Source organism: Rana temporaria, chromosome 1 (assembly GCF_905171775.1).
Source record: "Rana temporaria chromosome 1, aRanTem1.1, whole genome shotgun sequence".
Taxonomy (NCBI): Eukaryota; Metazoa; Chordata; class Amphibia; order Anura; family Ranidae; genus Rana; species Rana temporaria.
The window spans coordinates 533707610-533725369 of NC_053489.1; positions in this window are offsets into that span (position 1 = coordinate 533707610).

Here is a 17760-nt window from a genome sequence, read left to right on the forward strand (position 1 = left end):
GTGAAGTAGTGGTCTTCTTCAGGGGGAATACAAATTGCAGATCCTGGGTACTACAATAAAATGCATACGAGTTTAAACATTATACATGCGTTTTTTGTACAACAACTTGGACAGGACATATGACAAACACACATCGTCGTCCAAAGATACATACCAGAGTAGCTATCATGAATCGGAGGCAACAGTCATCCAGTAGCCAGCTGCCGAGGGATAGCCCCATGAATCCAGTCGGAAGGAGGGATGGTCAGATAGATGCCAGGACCGAGAAATTATTGCGGGGCAGGAGACAGAGTACCCCGGGTTTTCAAGAGGCCGCAAACTGCATCCCAACAACCGGCTGAGCCGGAAAGCAGGGGGTGGCGGGGAGGAGGGCGCCAAACCGAGCCCAGATGAGTGGGGGGGGACCGGGCAGCTAAACAGACCCAGGAGGCAGCGGGGGGCCAGAGGGGGCAAAGCCAAACAAAGGACGGAGCAGGACCATCCACCAGATGAAGAGCATCAAAATCCCTGTTAGGCCTCGTACAGACGAGAGGATTTCCGCTGGAAACGGTCCGACGGACCGTTTCCAGCGGATAAATCCTCTGGCGGATTTTGATCTGATGGCTGTACACACCATCAGATCAAAATCCCAGCGGAATACATCCGTGGTGACGTGGCCGCGACGATGACGCGGCGACGTGTGCGGATAAATCGCAGCGGACAGATCCGGTCGTGTGTACGGGGCCTTAGAGGAAATATGAGCAAATAAGCATCTAAGTGCAAGTGTTTGTCTAAGGTATCAATATTTGTCACATATGTGGTCAAAGGCTAATTCAAAAACAGCAGTGGCAAATAAAAATGTGTGAAAGTAATGTGATGTAAAGTGTAGTGATGGTAATATATGTGGAGGTAAAAGCAATGTCAATAGAAAGTGTAAAGACCAGTTATTGTGTAGCGAATGACCATATGTATGCCTGTTATATAACACATACCGGTAAGTGTGGTGTGGATTAGGTTACAAGTGTTGTGTGCTCAAGTGTGATACAAAAAATGATAGTGTGATAATGAATGAACTAAATAAATATTGGAGATGATGTGTGTAATTGTGCAAAGATAAATAAAAAAAAAAAGTGGGAATTTTCCCAGACCACAATCTACATCGAATAAATGGTAAATGGGTAAAGGTAAAGGTAAAGAAATAGAGCTCACCTGTCCTGGTTGGCTGTACATGTGTCCCTCAATAGCATGGGAGCTCAAGTGAGCCATTACCAGGGGCTATGGCAGGTATGTCCAAAGTCCGGCCCGCGGGCCAAATGCGGCCTCCCTGTTGATTTAATATGGCCCTCCTGGGGATTTGGATATATATTGTTTGTGGCCCCCAGGGCCACAAAAGATATATACCGTATTTATCGGCGCTGCCATGGAGGGGACAGGGAGGGGGGAGGGATGAGCGCCGTCAGATTACATGAAGAGATTTCCTGTTTACTCAGCAGCGTCTGTATTGGAAGTCCCGTCTCCTGGGATGCCATTGGACGACTGTTCTGTCTATCATAGGATTAAAGAGGCCACAGAGTAAACAAGAGATTTTCCTTCGAGGCTGCAGATGGGCATCGATCAGGCACTAATGGCAATGGTAAGGCTGCATTCATGTCACATGTGAGGCTGCATTTATGGCACATGTGAGGCTGCATTTATGACACATGTGAGGCTGCATTGGTTGCAATGGTGAGGCTGCATTGGTTGTAATGGTAAGGCTGCATTGGTTGCAATGGTAAGGCTGCATTGGTTGCAATGGTAAGGCTGCATTCATCGCAATGGTAATGCTGCATTCATGGCAATGGTAAGCCTGTACGTGTTATACGCCGATAAATACGGTATATCCAAATAACTCATCCTTAGTCCTGAGCAGCGCTCTGGGATTCGTTGGAGCCACAAAATAAATATATACAGTATATCCAAATAACACGCCCAAGCGTGTTTTAAGGAAGATATTTGAAATATTGCCTTTCAGCAAATTATCTTTGAACATGGACCTGGTCACTGATATCTAAGAACCAGGGGGGTTGGTAAAATGTTTTGGAGGCAGTCATTGAGAATGCAGGCATTCTTTTACACAGTTACATGCACTTCTTAATGTTTACAATGGCGTTTAAATTATTGTACAGTGCTAAAAACTTCAGTGTAACATTTTTTGCATGATTGTATTTATTTGTCAATCACAGGATGCAAAATTCAATAGTTTACTTAGCTTTTACATATTGTCAATGACAAGAACCAAGAACAACTAGTCAGATTTAAATTGAAATTCAGTCAGTGAACATTAATTCTGGCTATATTTTCTGGGTTATTGCTATTAGCTGTTTGCCTAAAATAAGACAAAATAAGTCTAGTCTGGACAAAATAGTGTTCAACAGTTAATCTTCCCTTAGGACACTCACCCATGACCAGTACATTCTACAACTTTTCACTTTATGCACACACTGCCTAGGGTGCCATCACCATCCAGGAGTTATTAGTTTCATGTAACCTGACAGCAAGTGCATATATGTCAGTACAGACAATGGTAATGATGTAGACCAGAACTAGTAATCCAATAATTCTGGTATTTATCTAGGCTTGGCTGAAAGCATTTGTAGTCCGGAGTTATCTCTTTTGTGCTACCCAGCCTGTTTAACCAAAGCAACAACATTTGCAGTGCACATATTACGGAAATGGAGGCAATACTAATGTTCCTTTTCTATTCTAATCCTATTCAGACCCATCTCAAATGCCCCGTACACACCATCACTTTATGTGATGAAAAAAAAAAAACATTTTCTGTGAAGTAAAAAATGATGTTTTTGAAACTTCAATTTTCAAAGACAAAGTTGCCTACACACCATCGTTTTTCTCACAATGTTCTAGCAAAGCGAGGTTACGTTCTCACCACTTTTTCCATTGAAGCTAGCTTCATAAGTAGCTTCTGGGCATGCGCGGGTGAAAAAACTTCGTTTTAAACAACGTTTTTTACTACACACGGTCAATTTCTGTGAATTCTGTCAATTTTTTTGGTTGTTTTTTACAAGACATAAAATGACGTTTTCCCCCACACACGGTCAATTAAAGTGACGTTTTTAAAAACGTCGTTTTTTTTCATCACATAAAGTGATGGTGTGTACGGGGCATAACAGTAAGCTACAATTAACAGCAAACATTATTATAGAACAAGAATGTAGCTCTTACATACAGATGCACTTGTTTCTGTAGAAAGGAATAGTACTCTTGATACCAGTGCCCCAAATAAGTGGATGGCTCATTTATTTAGAGTCAGCAAATTAATAAAAAGATAATGAGAAACTATCCAGCTTTAGAACTTTTTAGGTCCCTCGGGCTCCAACCTACTCCAAGCTACAGGGTGAGACCTAACAGGCCCTGACAAAATTGGGGCCAGATCCACAAATATCCTGCGTAACTTAAATCTTCCGATTTAAGTTACACCGCCGCAAAATTTCTACCTAAGTGCCCGATCCACAAAGCACTTACCTTGAAATTTGCGGCGGTGTAACTTAAATGTGTCCGGCGCAAGGCGTGCCGAATCTAATGGGGCGAGTCCCATTTAAATTAGGCGCGCTCCCGCGCCGGACGTACTGCGCATGCTCCTTTGGGTAACTTACCCGACGTGCATTGCGCTAACAGACGTCGCTCCGACGTCATTTGCTTAGACGTTAACGTAAATGGCTCCAGCGCCATTCACGGACGTCTTACGCAAACGACGTAGAGTTTAAAATGTCGGCGCGGGAACAACGGCCATACTTAATAGGGCTTAGTCAAATAGGACTTAGCCCTATTTTTACACGGCGTAACTCGACGTAAACAACGTAGATTTATCGCGACGGGCCCGTCGGAACGTTCGTGGATCGCCGTAAGTGTTCATTTGCATATTCTAGGCTGGCCGCAATGGCCTCGCCACCTAGCGGCCGGCCTAGAATTGCATCCTTAAGATCCGACAGTGTAATTCAATTACACATGTCGGATCTTCTGCCTATCTATGGTAAACTGATTCCGTGGATCAGTTCCATAGCTAGAAACAGGGATACGACGGCGTATCAGTAGATACGCCGGCGTATCCCTTTTATGGATAATCCCCTTGGTTCCTGCCCCTGCCTAATCACTCCTCCCTAAATGGGAACCTCTGTGATGCATGTAATGCTATATGTAGAATTTTACCTCTCCAAGATGGTCACTCAAAATTCTTAAAAGCTCTGTGTCTCATTATACACAGGGCCCCCCAAAAATATTTCCCAGAACCAATGGCAGAGGACACATTATTCCTAACATAATAGAGTTGCAGCATCACTTCTTGGGTATAGCAGTGACTCACTCACTTATCCCCATTGCCTACATACATAAATATTACTGCTCTGCCTCCCAGGATTGTTTTTCTTTCCAAATCCAAGCCTATCATGATGGCATCATGTGCTTATTTTCCAACTGTCTCTGGAAATTGTTTGTCCCTGGTTTTCATTACTGCCTATAACGAAAAATATCTGCATACATCTTTTATGTACTAGTGCACTATGGCTTTAAAGGGGACATGGAAGAATGTCAGTTAAAAGTTTAAGTATTTTTAAAGGTATATTGTATTATACAATGTTTGAATACACCATGGGTGCTCAACCTTCAGCCTTCCAGCTGTTGCAAAACGACAAGTCCAATGAGGCATTGCAAGGTTGACAGATACAAGCATAACTCCAAAAGGCAGAAGCATTATGGGACTTGTAGTTCATGTTGAGCACCCATGGAATACACCAATCCATAAACCCTTTAATATATTATTTTAGAGCAATAATAAATATGTAAAAATAGGTATATGTTTCTGTTCAGAGTTGCAACAGATTCTGCACCATGCAGTTTTAGTAAATAATCCTGACTGTTCGTTCCAGGGCAGACATGTTATTGTTTGTAGTGCTAGACACGTGTATTTTGTCCCCAAAACAGTGACAGGTGGCAGATACATTTCATATAAAACTGAAATGTTTAACTCTTTTGGATAGACTATGGAAGTGTTGAAACCCAAGTCAGATTTTTAGTGCTGTCTATGTCGCCAGTGGGAAATTTCACCCTCCTTTTTTGTTGACCATTGCCACTGGGGCCGGAAGTGATGGGATATCCAAATCGTCCAATGAGGACTTCTGCTCCAATAACAATAGTCTACAGGGTATTACCATTCACTTTTAGAAAATTACCTTTCACTTTGCACCTTTTGTGTCTACAGTGCAAAAAAAATATGTAAAATCTCCCAGATGGGCCCGAGTTTTAGCCATTCCCTATTCTATTTAAAATGAAAACAAAATGGTTTTGGCTTTTGATATAGATATGTGGCACTCTCTCTACAGTCTAATGTGAGAAAAATGTATCCTGACCTACAGTAACTGTGTGAATCTGGTAATTGGTTGGGGTTCCTGTAGGTCAGGCTGGAAGGCTCTACAGGTCAGGCCTTTGGTACCTCCCCCTGGTTCTAGAAGCTGCTGGAAGTTTCTAGAAGCTAGTGGGTGGAGGATATGAGGCTATGATATGCATATTTATGGAAATTTGGCCAAAACCCAGACAGGAGGCCTGGTAAAGTGGTTTGGTTAGCCCATACATTTTGTGGAGCCTTGTCAGTACATGCAAAGCAGTCTTTCATATTACTAATACAAAAGCAACATGTGTAAAATTGTTCCTTTGCCTTTGTCTTTAGCAGTAAAACAGTTGGACATAGTAAAATAACAACTTACATTCCTAAAGATTCACAGTAACCATCACAATCAAGAAGAATGAACATATAATTATGGTGCAAGAGACCCTGTGTCAGGAGCATGAAATCAGAAGATTGGTAATGCATGGAATCAACCTAGGCTAGAAATGTGTTTTTAATAGTTATGCATTTTGCAGAATGGGCAATTTAATCTCATCTAATAATTATATACAATGTCTAATAGCCAGCATAAGCTGTATAATTCCCTCCAGGAATCTTTATCTTTAAATATAAAGAAATAGTGTCAGACCTATATTCCAATTCTTATCATTTTAATTTAGTCAAGCAAGGCCAAACCTCCTTTCAATTTGTAATTGCTTTTGGCTGCTGACCACAAGATGGTATATATTACTTTCAGTGCTGATATATGCCTTTCCATTTATGGCACATACGACAAACTTTACATTAAACAAGTCTGTTCATGAATAAAACCTGCATCCATAATTTGACATCTAAATTCGACATAGCATATTTTTTCAATGTTACAGAAATAATGTAGCAGTGGGGTTGATTTAGTAAACCAGGAGTGTGCACAATCTGGTGCAGCTGTGCTTGGTAGACAATCAGCTTCTAACTTTAGCTTGTTCAATTAAGCTTTGACAAAAAGTTTTAGTAAACCAACCCCAATGTATCTAATGCTAATTCCCTAATGGACTTGAGAGTTTTCAACCCAAATTTTTAAAACAAAACAAAGAAAAAAAAATGAGTTGAAACTATTTTTAAGTAGGACTCAGTATTACCATGCTGTAATTATATAAAACCCTATTCTTAAGAAATGCATTCATTGACTTGTACATTGATTAATGACTATGATGAAATTGCTCAAACTGTTTTAATTGCAGTGAACTCCAAATGGCACGGTAAATGCCATATTATTCCAGATTAGAAACATAATTGTTAAAATAATCATAGAATCCTTCAATACACATTATTTACTATTTTGCATAAACGTATTGTATGGGAGATGTGGGATTTCCATCAAATATATTTCCAGCATTTAAAGTAGACCTAGGCTCACAAAACTCATATATTCGTATACTACATTATGCCAGCAGCGTGCACTGGTGTTCTTTCAATGTTTAAAGTGGTTCTAAACCTAAACCATTTTGTTATGCATTCCCTACATGTAAAAACATCCCCTAACTGTCCTAGCCCATCCACCTCTAAATACTATTGATCTATCGATCCAGTGCATCTGCCTGGCTGTGGCTCTTCTATCCCCTCTTCCTGCTCTCACAGGCTACACTGAGAACAGTGGGAGCCATAGGCTGTCAGTCGAATCCTATAAGGAGGGAATGGGGGGGCATAGCCAAGCTGTACTGTTTATGTCTATGGACACAGACAGACCGATTCGGGAACAAGTCTGCATAGGTTCTCTTATAGCAAGTTGTGAGCACTTGGAAGCGAACAGAAGCAGACAGTGCTGGCAGGGGGCGACCAAAAAAAGAGATAATGGACCGCTGTGTGCAATATCATTACACAGAGCTGTTATGTATAGCATCTTTTTACTTGAATTCATTTCAATTTCATCTTTCAGAGCTGTGTTTTGTTCTTGTATTAGTATGTGACTGTGATTGGTTACTTTTTTGATATAACAATGAATGGGATTTTCTTAGCAACCTAGCTAGCCAAGTTTCTCCCATACCTTCTTCTAAAAATACCCCATCTTGGATAAAATATGGTATTAATTTTATTTAATGAGATAAAAAGAAGTAAAAGAACTAATGCTTGTTAGGCATGTTACAATCCCCCAGTGTTTATTAACCACTTTAAGACCGCCCACAGTAATTTTACTGTGGGCGGGTGACATGGGCTGGCTGGATGACATACACGTAAGTCATCCAGCCAGCTCTGGGTTAGGGGCTTGACAGCATGCACAGCAGATTGTGGATCCCATTACCTGGCCACTTTTACATGATCACAATGTCAACAAAGCTGTTATGTATGAATATCATACTCCTATAGAGTGATGCTGTTGGTGGCCCACAGCTATCACATGATTTATTGGCCAATTACAGTATCCTGTGCCCTGTAGCTGTAGCCAATCAAAAATCACTAGTAGACCCCTTTCACACTGGGGCATTTTTCAGGCGCTTTTGGGCTTAAAATAGCGCCTGTAAAGCACCTGAAATGTGCCTCCCCTGCAACCCAGTGTGAGAGCCTGAGTGCTTTCACACTGGGGTGGTGTGCTTGCAGGACATTAGAAAAAGCTCTACAAGCAGCATCTTTTGAGTCGGTAGAGGAGCGGTGTATACACCACTCCTCCACCGCCCCTGCCATTGAAATCAATAAGCATCGCTGCCGAAGCACCTGCAAAGCGGTTCGGCAGCCAAACTTTGCGGGCGATTTTAACCCTTTATTCGGCTGCTAGCCAAAAAGAGGCATTATCACAGTGGTAAAGCACCGCTAAATTTAGCGGCACTTTACCGCTAATGCTCCCCCCCCGTCCCAGTGTGAAAGTAGCCGTAATCACAACTGTTATGAATGTAAAAAAAAAAAAAAATCCCTGAACAACTCTGATGAGAATATGTAAAAGAAAATTAGCAAAAGAAATGTAAATAAAAAAGAAGCTAAATTGTTAAAAAAAATGGAAAACATTTTATAAAAATTGATCCATAGTCAGTATCCCTGATCACCGCCACACCAGTCATATGTTGACGCTTTACTGTACTGATGACAGTCTGTGATAATGGTAAAAATGTGAAAAACTATTATTTATTTTCTTCATTTTGCAAAAAATTGTGACAAAAAAATTACAACTTCAAAAATCTCATCATGGCTCTTATTAAATATCTCAGACTGTCTACTTTCCAAAAAGCGGTCATTTGATATTTTTACTGTCCACTTTATTTTAAGATATTTTAATGACCTCAAGAAATGAGACTGTCAATACATCAGGATTGGTCAATTTTCAAATGTATATACCATAGTTTGCAGACGCTATAACTTTCACACAAACCAATTAATATATAATTTTTGCATTTTTTTAAACAAAGACATGTAGCACAATACATTTTGGCTCCAATTGTTGGCGGGATTTGTTTTATAACAGTTAAGTAGAAAATTTGGGGGTTTTTGGTTTATATAGCAAAATATATTGCTATCAAATACCATCAAAAGAAAGCTCTATTTGTCTGAAAATAACTATATAAATTTCACTTTCAATGTAAAGGTACAAAATATAGCATATAAGAACTTTTTGAAATTGTCAAAAAGATAGTAGACAGCTAAAATGAAGCTGCCGAGAATGTAAAAACATCCAACAATTTATATTGCTTAATAATAAACAAAACTTGTAGCCTGTAAGTTAGAGTAGATATCGATGAGCCAGGTAATATCTCTACAGGCTGACAGACAATAAGCAGGTCCAGACGTCAAGTCTAAATCAACAACAAAATCTCCGACAAGGAAATAAGAAACAAGAGAAAGGAAGGATGTCCACAGCACGAGGATGGGAGAGAGCGGTAGGATAAGGGGAATGGGAGTGAGCACCCCAATTCTAGACTACTATAATGAGTTATAGCTCTCCATGGACATTGACGGATGAGCATATTGTATCCACAGGGTCCAGAAAATAATAATATACACTTAAATTGCGTACAGTGTTGCTTGATGACACAATTTCCAGTTAAAGTAGCACAGTGCTGAATAGCAAAAAATGGCCTGGTCATGAAGGGGATAAAAAATTACTTGGTTATGAAAGGGATAAAAAACTACTTGGTCATGAGGGGGACAAAAATGGCTTGGCCATGAAGGGTATAAAAAATGGCTTGGCCATGAAGGGTATAAAAAATGGCTTGGTCATGAAGGGGTTCAAGTGATTGAAGTAAGGCTTATTTCACACTGTGAATTCTTCCATTGGTTACTGATGTGAAAGCCAAAATGCTAATGAAGGAGCAGTAATAGGGCAACATCTCACTGGTCCAACTAGGGAACAACACCATAGAAGAAGGTGAGTGGACTCACCTCAATGGCGAGGCCATGTTGCAGTTTTGTCACCCAATATCATTCAATACACAACCAGTGAGCCCAGGGTGAAACTGGAGGATGCTTTAGAGAAAGCAACAACATTATTAAATTGAAATTGCACAGTCTATTTACCTTTAGTAAATCAACCCACTGGGGGTTATTTACGAAAGGCAAATCCAAAATTTATTGTGACCCCACGTATTTGATGTTTACAAAAGGCGCATGCGCCGTTCGTGAAAGAATCCCAGTGCGCATGCTCGAAATTACGCCGCAAATCGTCATTGCTATAGACGTGAACGTAACTTACGTACAGCCCTATTCGCGAACGACTTACGCAAACGACGTAAAATTTTCAAAATTCGACGCGGGAACAACGTCCATACTTAACATAGAATACCCCTTATATAGCAGGGGTAACTTTACGCCGGAAAAAGCCGAACGTAAACGACGTAAAAAAATGCGCCGGGCGGACGTACGTTTCTGAATCGGCGTATCTACCTAATTAGCATATTCCTCACGTAAATCTATGGAATCGCCACCTAGCGGCCAGTGTAAATATGCAGCCTCTAAGATAGGACGGTGTAAGACACTTACGCCGGTCGGATCTTAGGGGAATCTATGAATCAGTCTCATAGATACGACCCCGCAACTCAGAGTTACGACGGCGTATCCGGAGATACACCGTCGTAACTGCTCTCTGAATCCGGGCCCATAAGTGCAAAGTGCACTTGAAATTGCACTGAAAGTGCACTTGGAAGTGCAGACGCTGTAAATCTGAGGGGTAGATCTGAAATGAGGGGAAGCTCTGCTTTATTATCCAATCATGTGCACGCTAAAATGCTGTTTTTTCTTTTCCTTGCATGTCCCCCTCGGATCTACAGTGACTGCACTTCCAAGTGCACTTTCAGTGCAATTTCAAGTGCACTTTGCACTTGTAGTTTGCACTTGTAGTGCAAAGTCGATTTGCCTTTTGTAAATAACCCCACTGTGTGTTATGTGAAGATAGTAAAGATAAAAGATAGCAAAGGTGAAAAAACAAAGACTCATAGAACAATCAACATATGGTATGTGCATTATAAAGACCCCTTGATAATTATTTTTTTCATTCAAGTGATAAAAGAGCATTAAAAATCTTTGCTAAGTTTTATTACATAGCGGAACAGTCCTTCCTATTGTTTTACTATGGTATCTTTATTCTTTAGCAGTTAGGCACATTATTATAATGTTCCCTGTGAATCAATGGATTACCCAATCAGAGTGTGGGAGCTAGTATATGGGAATTTCCTAGAATCCTATGTTCTATTACTATAATGGATTCTCTGTCTAGCTGTATAATGAATAATATAATAATATTTACTCTGAAGCTAGGTGGAGTAAATGATGATGTGAGGAGTTTTGCTCACCAAGTGTTACCTAGGTAGATTTTTAAAATGAAAAACATAATTAGAAGGAAATGGGTAAGAATGTTCAAAATGGTAAATTAAAATAGGGATTACATTTTTTTTTCTTAATTATTTACTTCCATCATACTACATTTACTTACTTCCCAAACTGGTGCATATATGAATGAATTCTTTCTAAGAGAACAATATTCCATTTATTTCAGAGGAACAATAGAATGCGTGTTTTATTAAACTCTTTACAAAATGTGTTTGATTTATTGCAGTGTAAATATTACACTGTTCTGTATTATATGACAAAACACACATTGCTTGCATCAAGGTGAATTAGCACAGACTGCTTTGTAATGTTTGATGGGAACAATGCGTACTGGCTAGTGTGCCGAATAATTACACCAAAAGTGGGAACAAACAGCCACACCTGAAGTGCTTGTGGAATTTCAACACAGCAGTATCGACCTATGGAACATTTTTAGATTTAGAAGGGATTGGCTGTTCATAGTATTTAATTTCTGTGGACCCTAAAAAGTTGCTGTATTAAAAACATATTCACCTTTAAATGGTCTGACAATGTTATCAGGATGACGGAGACATGCGTGAAACCCAAGTCTCTGAATGTCACTAAGAAAAGATGTTTATTAAGAATTGCTTTTTGCCTTTTTCATTCTCCAGTGTGATGAGTCCATTTAACTGTGCTAAATTTTTGTTATAATTTGCCAGTTAGCCAACTAAAAGGCCTAAATGCGTTTCTTGTGTAACCAGGTGCTTGGCTAAGAATGAGAGATAGTGTTGCTCAAGAATATTCGCATTGCGAATATTCGTTACGAATATGGCATATTCGAGTATTCGCGAATAACTCGAATATCGCGGCCAAAATTCGCTATTACGAATATTCGTATTTTTTCTAATTTATTTTTAAAACGGATCGCATCCTAGTGATCTCCATCGACGTCTAAAAGCATTGCTGGTATGATTAGAGACCCTGGGCCGAGTAGCTAAGCTGAGGCGATCCTTTTATGAGGCGAATATTCGCAAATACTTTCTCCGCCCTTCTTTTGCATCAGAGCCAATCAGAGTTCTCCTACCACAGTTGTCAGAGGTTAGCAACCTCCATAGCAACCAATAGGAACCTGCCTGCACGACCAGTATATAAGATCACTCCCAGCAGTATTTCAGTGCAGATTCACAAGGTGGCTAGAGAGAGTGGAGTGTTTCTGTGCGATCTTAGAGCTTGGAGCATTGTGCTTCCTATAGTGCTTTCAGTTCTGAGTTGCCTGCTTCTAAACTGCTTTTTTCAAAGCATAAGACCCAACAGCTTTTCTAAAAGCTCAGATTTGTGTTGTTTTGTCCAGGTTTGTGAGCTTAGTGTTAGATAGATTTCTGTGTAGTTAGTGTAAGTGTACATTTCTTTAAGGTAGCTTAGTTTAGTGTGTGTTTAGTCTCTGTGTTTTGTGTATAAAAAAAAAACAAAAAAAATTAGCTTTAGTTTAGTCATATAAGTTTGTGTAAGTAGAGTTAGTGTTTAGTGCATGTGACGATATCGGTATGATATCCCCGTCAAGCATTCCCTCCTCTCCATACAAGAACATCACAGGATCTTCCACACATGAGTCAAGATTGAATGCTGGAACCAAGACTGATTTATTGGCAGCTTGCTGCTGGTTATAAATACAGTTTTACAAGCTAAATCCTTAATCAAGGAACAATGGGAGCTCCACCCCCTTTTCACCCACTCTGGAGTTTATCATACAGAATATAGCCAGACAATTCGAAGCCGACCTGAGACACATTTTCTTTAAATAATGACATCAGGGAAGTTAATTTCAAGGTGTACAGAACACATTAGCTGGGCAGCCTGGCACCGCATAATGAAGCAATCAGAATACATAACATGAGTCACCTCTAATCACAGTAGACAGGATTAACATCCCTTTGAAATAAGGAGCTAGCTGCAGACGGGTCATTAACATGTCAATAGCTTGTAACACATGAATCCATTTTACCTCTAACCCACAATTTAACCAAGCAGGGAGAAGTACACTGACATATCCTTCACAATGGCCCCCCTTTTTCTCCCTGCTACGGCAAACCCGGTTGGACCTTCCCTGGTCCAGTAGGGTTGACGGGTTTAGAGCTTTTAGTCCGAGGTTAACTCCGTTTGGCGTGACTGACCTCCCTTGGCAACTGCTTCCGACTCAGGTATGCCACCGGATTGTCAGATCACACGCCGGTCAGTCCCCAAGTCTTTGTGCGATCTGCAGAGTCACCAGAAGTCAGTGTGAAAACGGCGAATGGGTCTGTGCGCCGCCGTCTAGGTGTCCCGCTATGGGAGGGGCAGGTTATGGCTCTGAAGTGACAATCACAGGAGATTCATAAAAAGGAAAAGTTATATTTGTTGAAATGCTGTAGCACTGGTGCTCAGAGTCCGGGGGGGGGGGGACTCAGAGCCCCATAAGGTCAGCCACCCCCTGCTCCCTCCGCAGCCGCCGGTTCTCCTTTTTGAGCTTCTCCAGCTCCATCTCCAGTTCATGGAGCCTGGGGGGGTCAGCCCGCTGTGACCTCAGGTGGTGGTTCTCCTCCTCCATGCGGCTTATGCACTCCTCCAGCTCTATGTACTCACGGATCAGCTCCTGCTTGCTCATGTCTTGCAGGCTTTCCACGTGGTCCTTCATCATCAGGAACTGGGTGGTGGTGTAAGGGGCCACCGGTGGGCCCTTGGCGAACATCTCGGCCCGCATCTGGGGCGCCCGCTGCGATTCCATCTCCTCCAGCCGCTTCTTCTCCTCCCAGGTCCGCTGGTTATATGACTTCCAGGACCTCTTCTTCTTGGAGGGTAGCTGGCGGTGCCTCTTTCTGCCCAGCTCCCTCCAAGGCCCCTCCGGCTCATGGCTGTCGCCCATGACCAGCTGACAATGGTGTTCCCTGTTGTCCGTGATAACAGATTGTACCATGAGGGCTTCGTAAGGGGTGCCCAATGGTTCTTCCTGACCCAGCTCCTGGGGATCCCAAGCCGAGTCTACACAATGGGCTGCTGCTGGTGGGCGGTACCCAGGCTGAGACCAATTTGACCTGGTGTTGTCATTCAGGGGGCAATTCTGCTTGAAGTGACCCAACTGTTTGCACCGGAAGCAGCGTTGTTCGTTGTCCTCCTGGCGTGGATAGCGAGGGCTCGATGTCATCGGTCGGTTAGGCGGTTGGTATCTAGTGGCTGGTGGGTGTGAGGGCGCCGTTGGTCGTGGAGGTTGTACCCGTGGTGTGACCTGGTTTGTCTTGCGAGTATCCGCATATTCATCCGCCAACTTCGCGGCCTCTGGTAGAGTCATGGGCCTGCGATCTCTCACCCAATCTTTGACGTCCGTCTGGATGTGATTGTAAAATTGCTCCAGGAGCATTAGTTGCAAAATGTCCTCTGCGGTGGTGGCCTGGCTGCTGTTAACCCAGTTAGAGGCCGACAGGGACAACTGGCATGCCCATTCCGCGTAAGAGTCTTCCGTGGTTTTGCGTGAGTCCCTGAACTTCTGTCGGTGGGACTCTGGGGTTACTGCATAACGAGCCAGGAGCACTTCTTTAACCCTGGCGTAGCTATGGATATCCTGATCTGGCACGGTCCGGAAAGCATCAGAAGCTTTGCCTGACAGTTTGCCTGACAATATTGCAACCCACTCTCCTCTAGCTATTTGGTGCAGGTTACATTGTCGCTCAAAGTCTGCCAGGTAGTTATCAATCTCACAGTCCTTTTCATCAAAAGCTTTAAAAGCGCTAAACGGAATCTTCCTTGTGTCTGCTGTGCTGTACTCACTGTTCGGAGAATGTGCGGCTGCTTGTTGGACTGCTGCCAGTTTTAACTGTAGTTCTGCGTCCCTTATTTCTTTAGCCTCCTGTAGCTCCATCACTCTCAGCACCACATCCGGCGTTGGGTTCGGGCCGAACCACGCTAGCTTCTCTCTCATTAGCTTGTTGGTTGGTGACTCCTCCTGAATCACTGGTGTCTCCATCTCTTGTACTGCTGGCGTTGCTGCAATCCCGTTCTCCTGGTCTAGCTCCATTAATTCTGCTATGATGACCCGCTTGGTTTTGTTGCTAGCAATCCTTCCACGAACTTCCAGTAGTTCTTTCAGTGTATTTCTTTTAAGCAGGGTGTAGCAGCCTTCCATTCACTGTTCCCAGTGTCTGCTTGGAATCCTGGTGTAAGGGAGAGTAGAAGGGAAAATCCCGCTGCTGCCAACCAATTTGTGACGATATCGGTATGATATCCCCGTCAAGCATTCCCTCCTCTCCATACAAGAACATCACAGGATCTTCCACACATGAGTCAAGATTGAATGCTGGAACCAAGACTGATTTATTGGCAGCTTGCTGCTGGTTATAAATACAGTTTTACAAGCTAAATCCTTAATCAAGGAACAATGGGAGCTCCACCCCCTTTTCACCCACTCTGGAGTTTATCATACAGAATATAGCCAGACAATTCGAAGCCGACCTGAGACACATTTTCTTTAAATAATGACATCAGGGAAGTTAATTTCAAGGTGTACAGAACACATTAGCTGGGCAGCCTGGCACCGCATAATGAAGCAATCAGAATACATAACATGAGTCACCTCTAATCACAGTAGACAGGATTAACATCCCTTTGAAATAAGTAGCTAGCTGCAGACGGGTCATTAACATGTCAATAGCTTGTAACACATGAATCCATTTTACCTCTAACCCACAATTTAACCAAGCAGGGAGAAGTACACTGACATATCCTTCACAGTGCATATTAGTTTATTATTTGTAGTCCTCGTCTTTGTCCTTGTCAGTCAGTGTAAAAAAAAAAAAAAATAATAATAATAATTTAGCTTTAGTTTAGTCATATAAGTTTGTGTAAGTAGAGTTAGTGTTTAGTGCATATTAGTTTAGTATTTGTAGTCCTCGTCCTTGTCCTTGTCAGTCAGTGTAAAAAAAAAAAAGTTTTAGGTGTAGTAGTTTTATTCTAGTTTAGTAGCTGTCTACGTCTTTGTCTGCATCTTTGTCTGCGTCTTTGTCTGCGTGCCTGTCTTGCTAAAAAAACAAAAAACACTCCTTTCTCACATTTCCCCCCCCCCCCAATAAAGTTTACCCCCACATCAGCAAGCTGTCCAGGCATGCTGGGAGTTGTAGTTTTGCAACAGCTGGAGACACACTGTTTGGGAAATACTAATATCTGATCTTATATCCCAACTTTTAAACTAGTCTAAAATGCAGTTAATGATAATGAAATAACAGTGGTGAAATTACTTACACTAATCAGCAGTTTTTCCTCACTGGATGAAAAGTTACTCCCCACCATCTTCGCTTCGCTGGGCAGCACAAAATAGCGATCCGAAAATCGACTGGCAAAGATCCAGGAAATGATCTCCATTCTCGCGTGTTCTTAGCGCGCATGCGCGGACGAGAATTTTGCAATCAATTTCGCATTCGCATTAGCGAAATTTCGCAAAAAAATTTTGGGGATAAAATATCACGAATATTTGTCTATATATTCGTGATATATCGCGAAATCGAATATGGCGTATTCCGCTCAACACTAGTGAAAGACACACTCTGTTGTGTATTTAGGTGTTGTGCTGCCATAGGCCTGACTACGCAGTGTCCATATCACAAAAAATGGCCAGGTCAGGAAGGGGCTGAAGTGGTTAAACTGAAATAAGTGCAAATTGTTGAAACTAAAGTGGCTTTCACCAAAATCTGCGTGGCAAAGCTCAAATGTTGAAAGTGAAAAAATGTACTTTCTAGGCACCAATCATAAGAAAATAAACACAAACAAATATTACCAATTAATACATATAATTTTTTTTAAAAAAAGCATTAAAATACTGCAGTATTACTAAAGTAGCAACTAGATCTCTCCAATACTGGTCATAGATGTCAAAACATGTCATAATTAAAATGCATGTCTAAAGTATAATGTAACAATATATTAAGCTCTCCATGTTTCGCGAAGATTGCTTCTTCAGAAGCTTGTGTATTTTCTAAGGAGAGAAAAAACATTAATAAATATTTAGCAATATAACTCTATATTATATAAATAAGTACAAAGTCTCAATTTGTCAAAATATGCAGTTGGCACCAAGACTGCACTCGGGAGCGAGCAAGACATACACAGCATGCAAAGTGGGCATCAAGCAAAATGTGGGAGCATGCCAGATGGAAAGAGGTAGAAGGTAGTAACAAGAGAGTATATATATGCAAAAAAAAAGGCTTACTACACCTGGGCTGTGTAATTAAAGAGAAAGAGTGTATATATATATATATATATATATATATATATATATATATATATATATATGGCAAACTACATCCATATCCGGATATTTTCCATGCGTTGTGGTATACAGAGTCTAAGGCTTCTTTCACACGAGGCGGACTCCGTCGCTACGGAGTCTGCCAGCTCCCGCCAGCTCAGCGGGAGATCTCTCCGCTGATCTCCGCTGAGCCGGCGGATGACAAGTCCCTCTCTGACGTGTCTCCGCTGACATCAGATGCTCCAAAAGATTGCGTTCAGGTCCGCCTGCAAAACTGACAGGCGGACCTGAACGGTCCGACCGTGTGAAAGGGGCCTAGGGAGCATTAAATATTTAGGGACTAGAGGTATTTTAACTGTATAATATG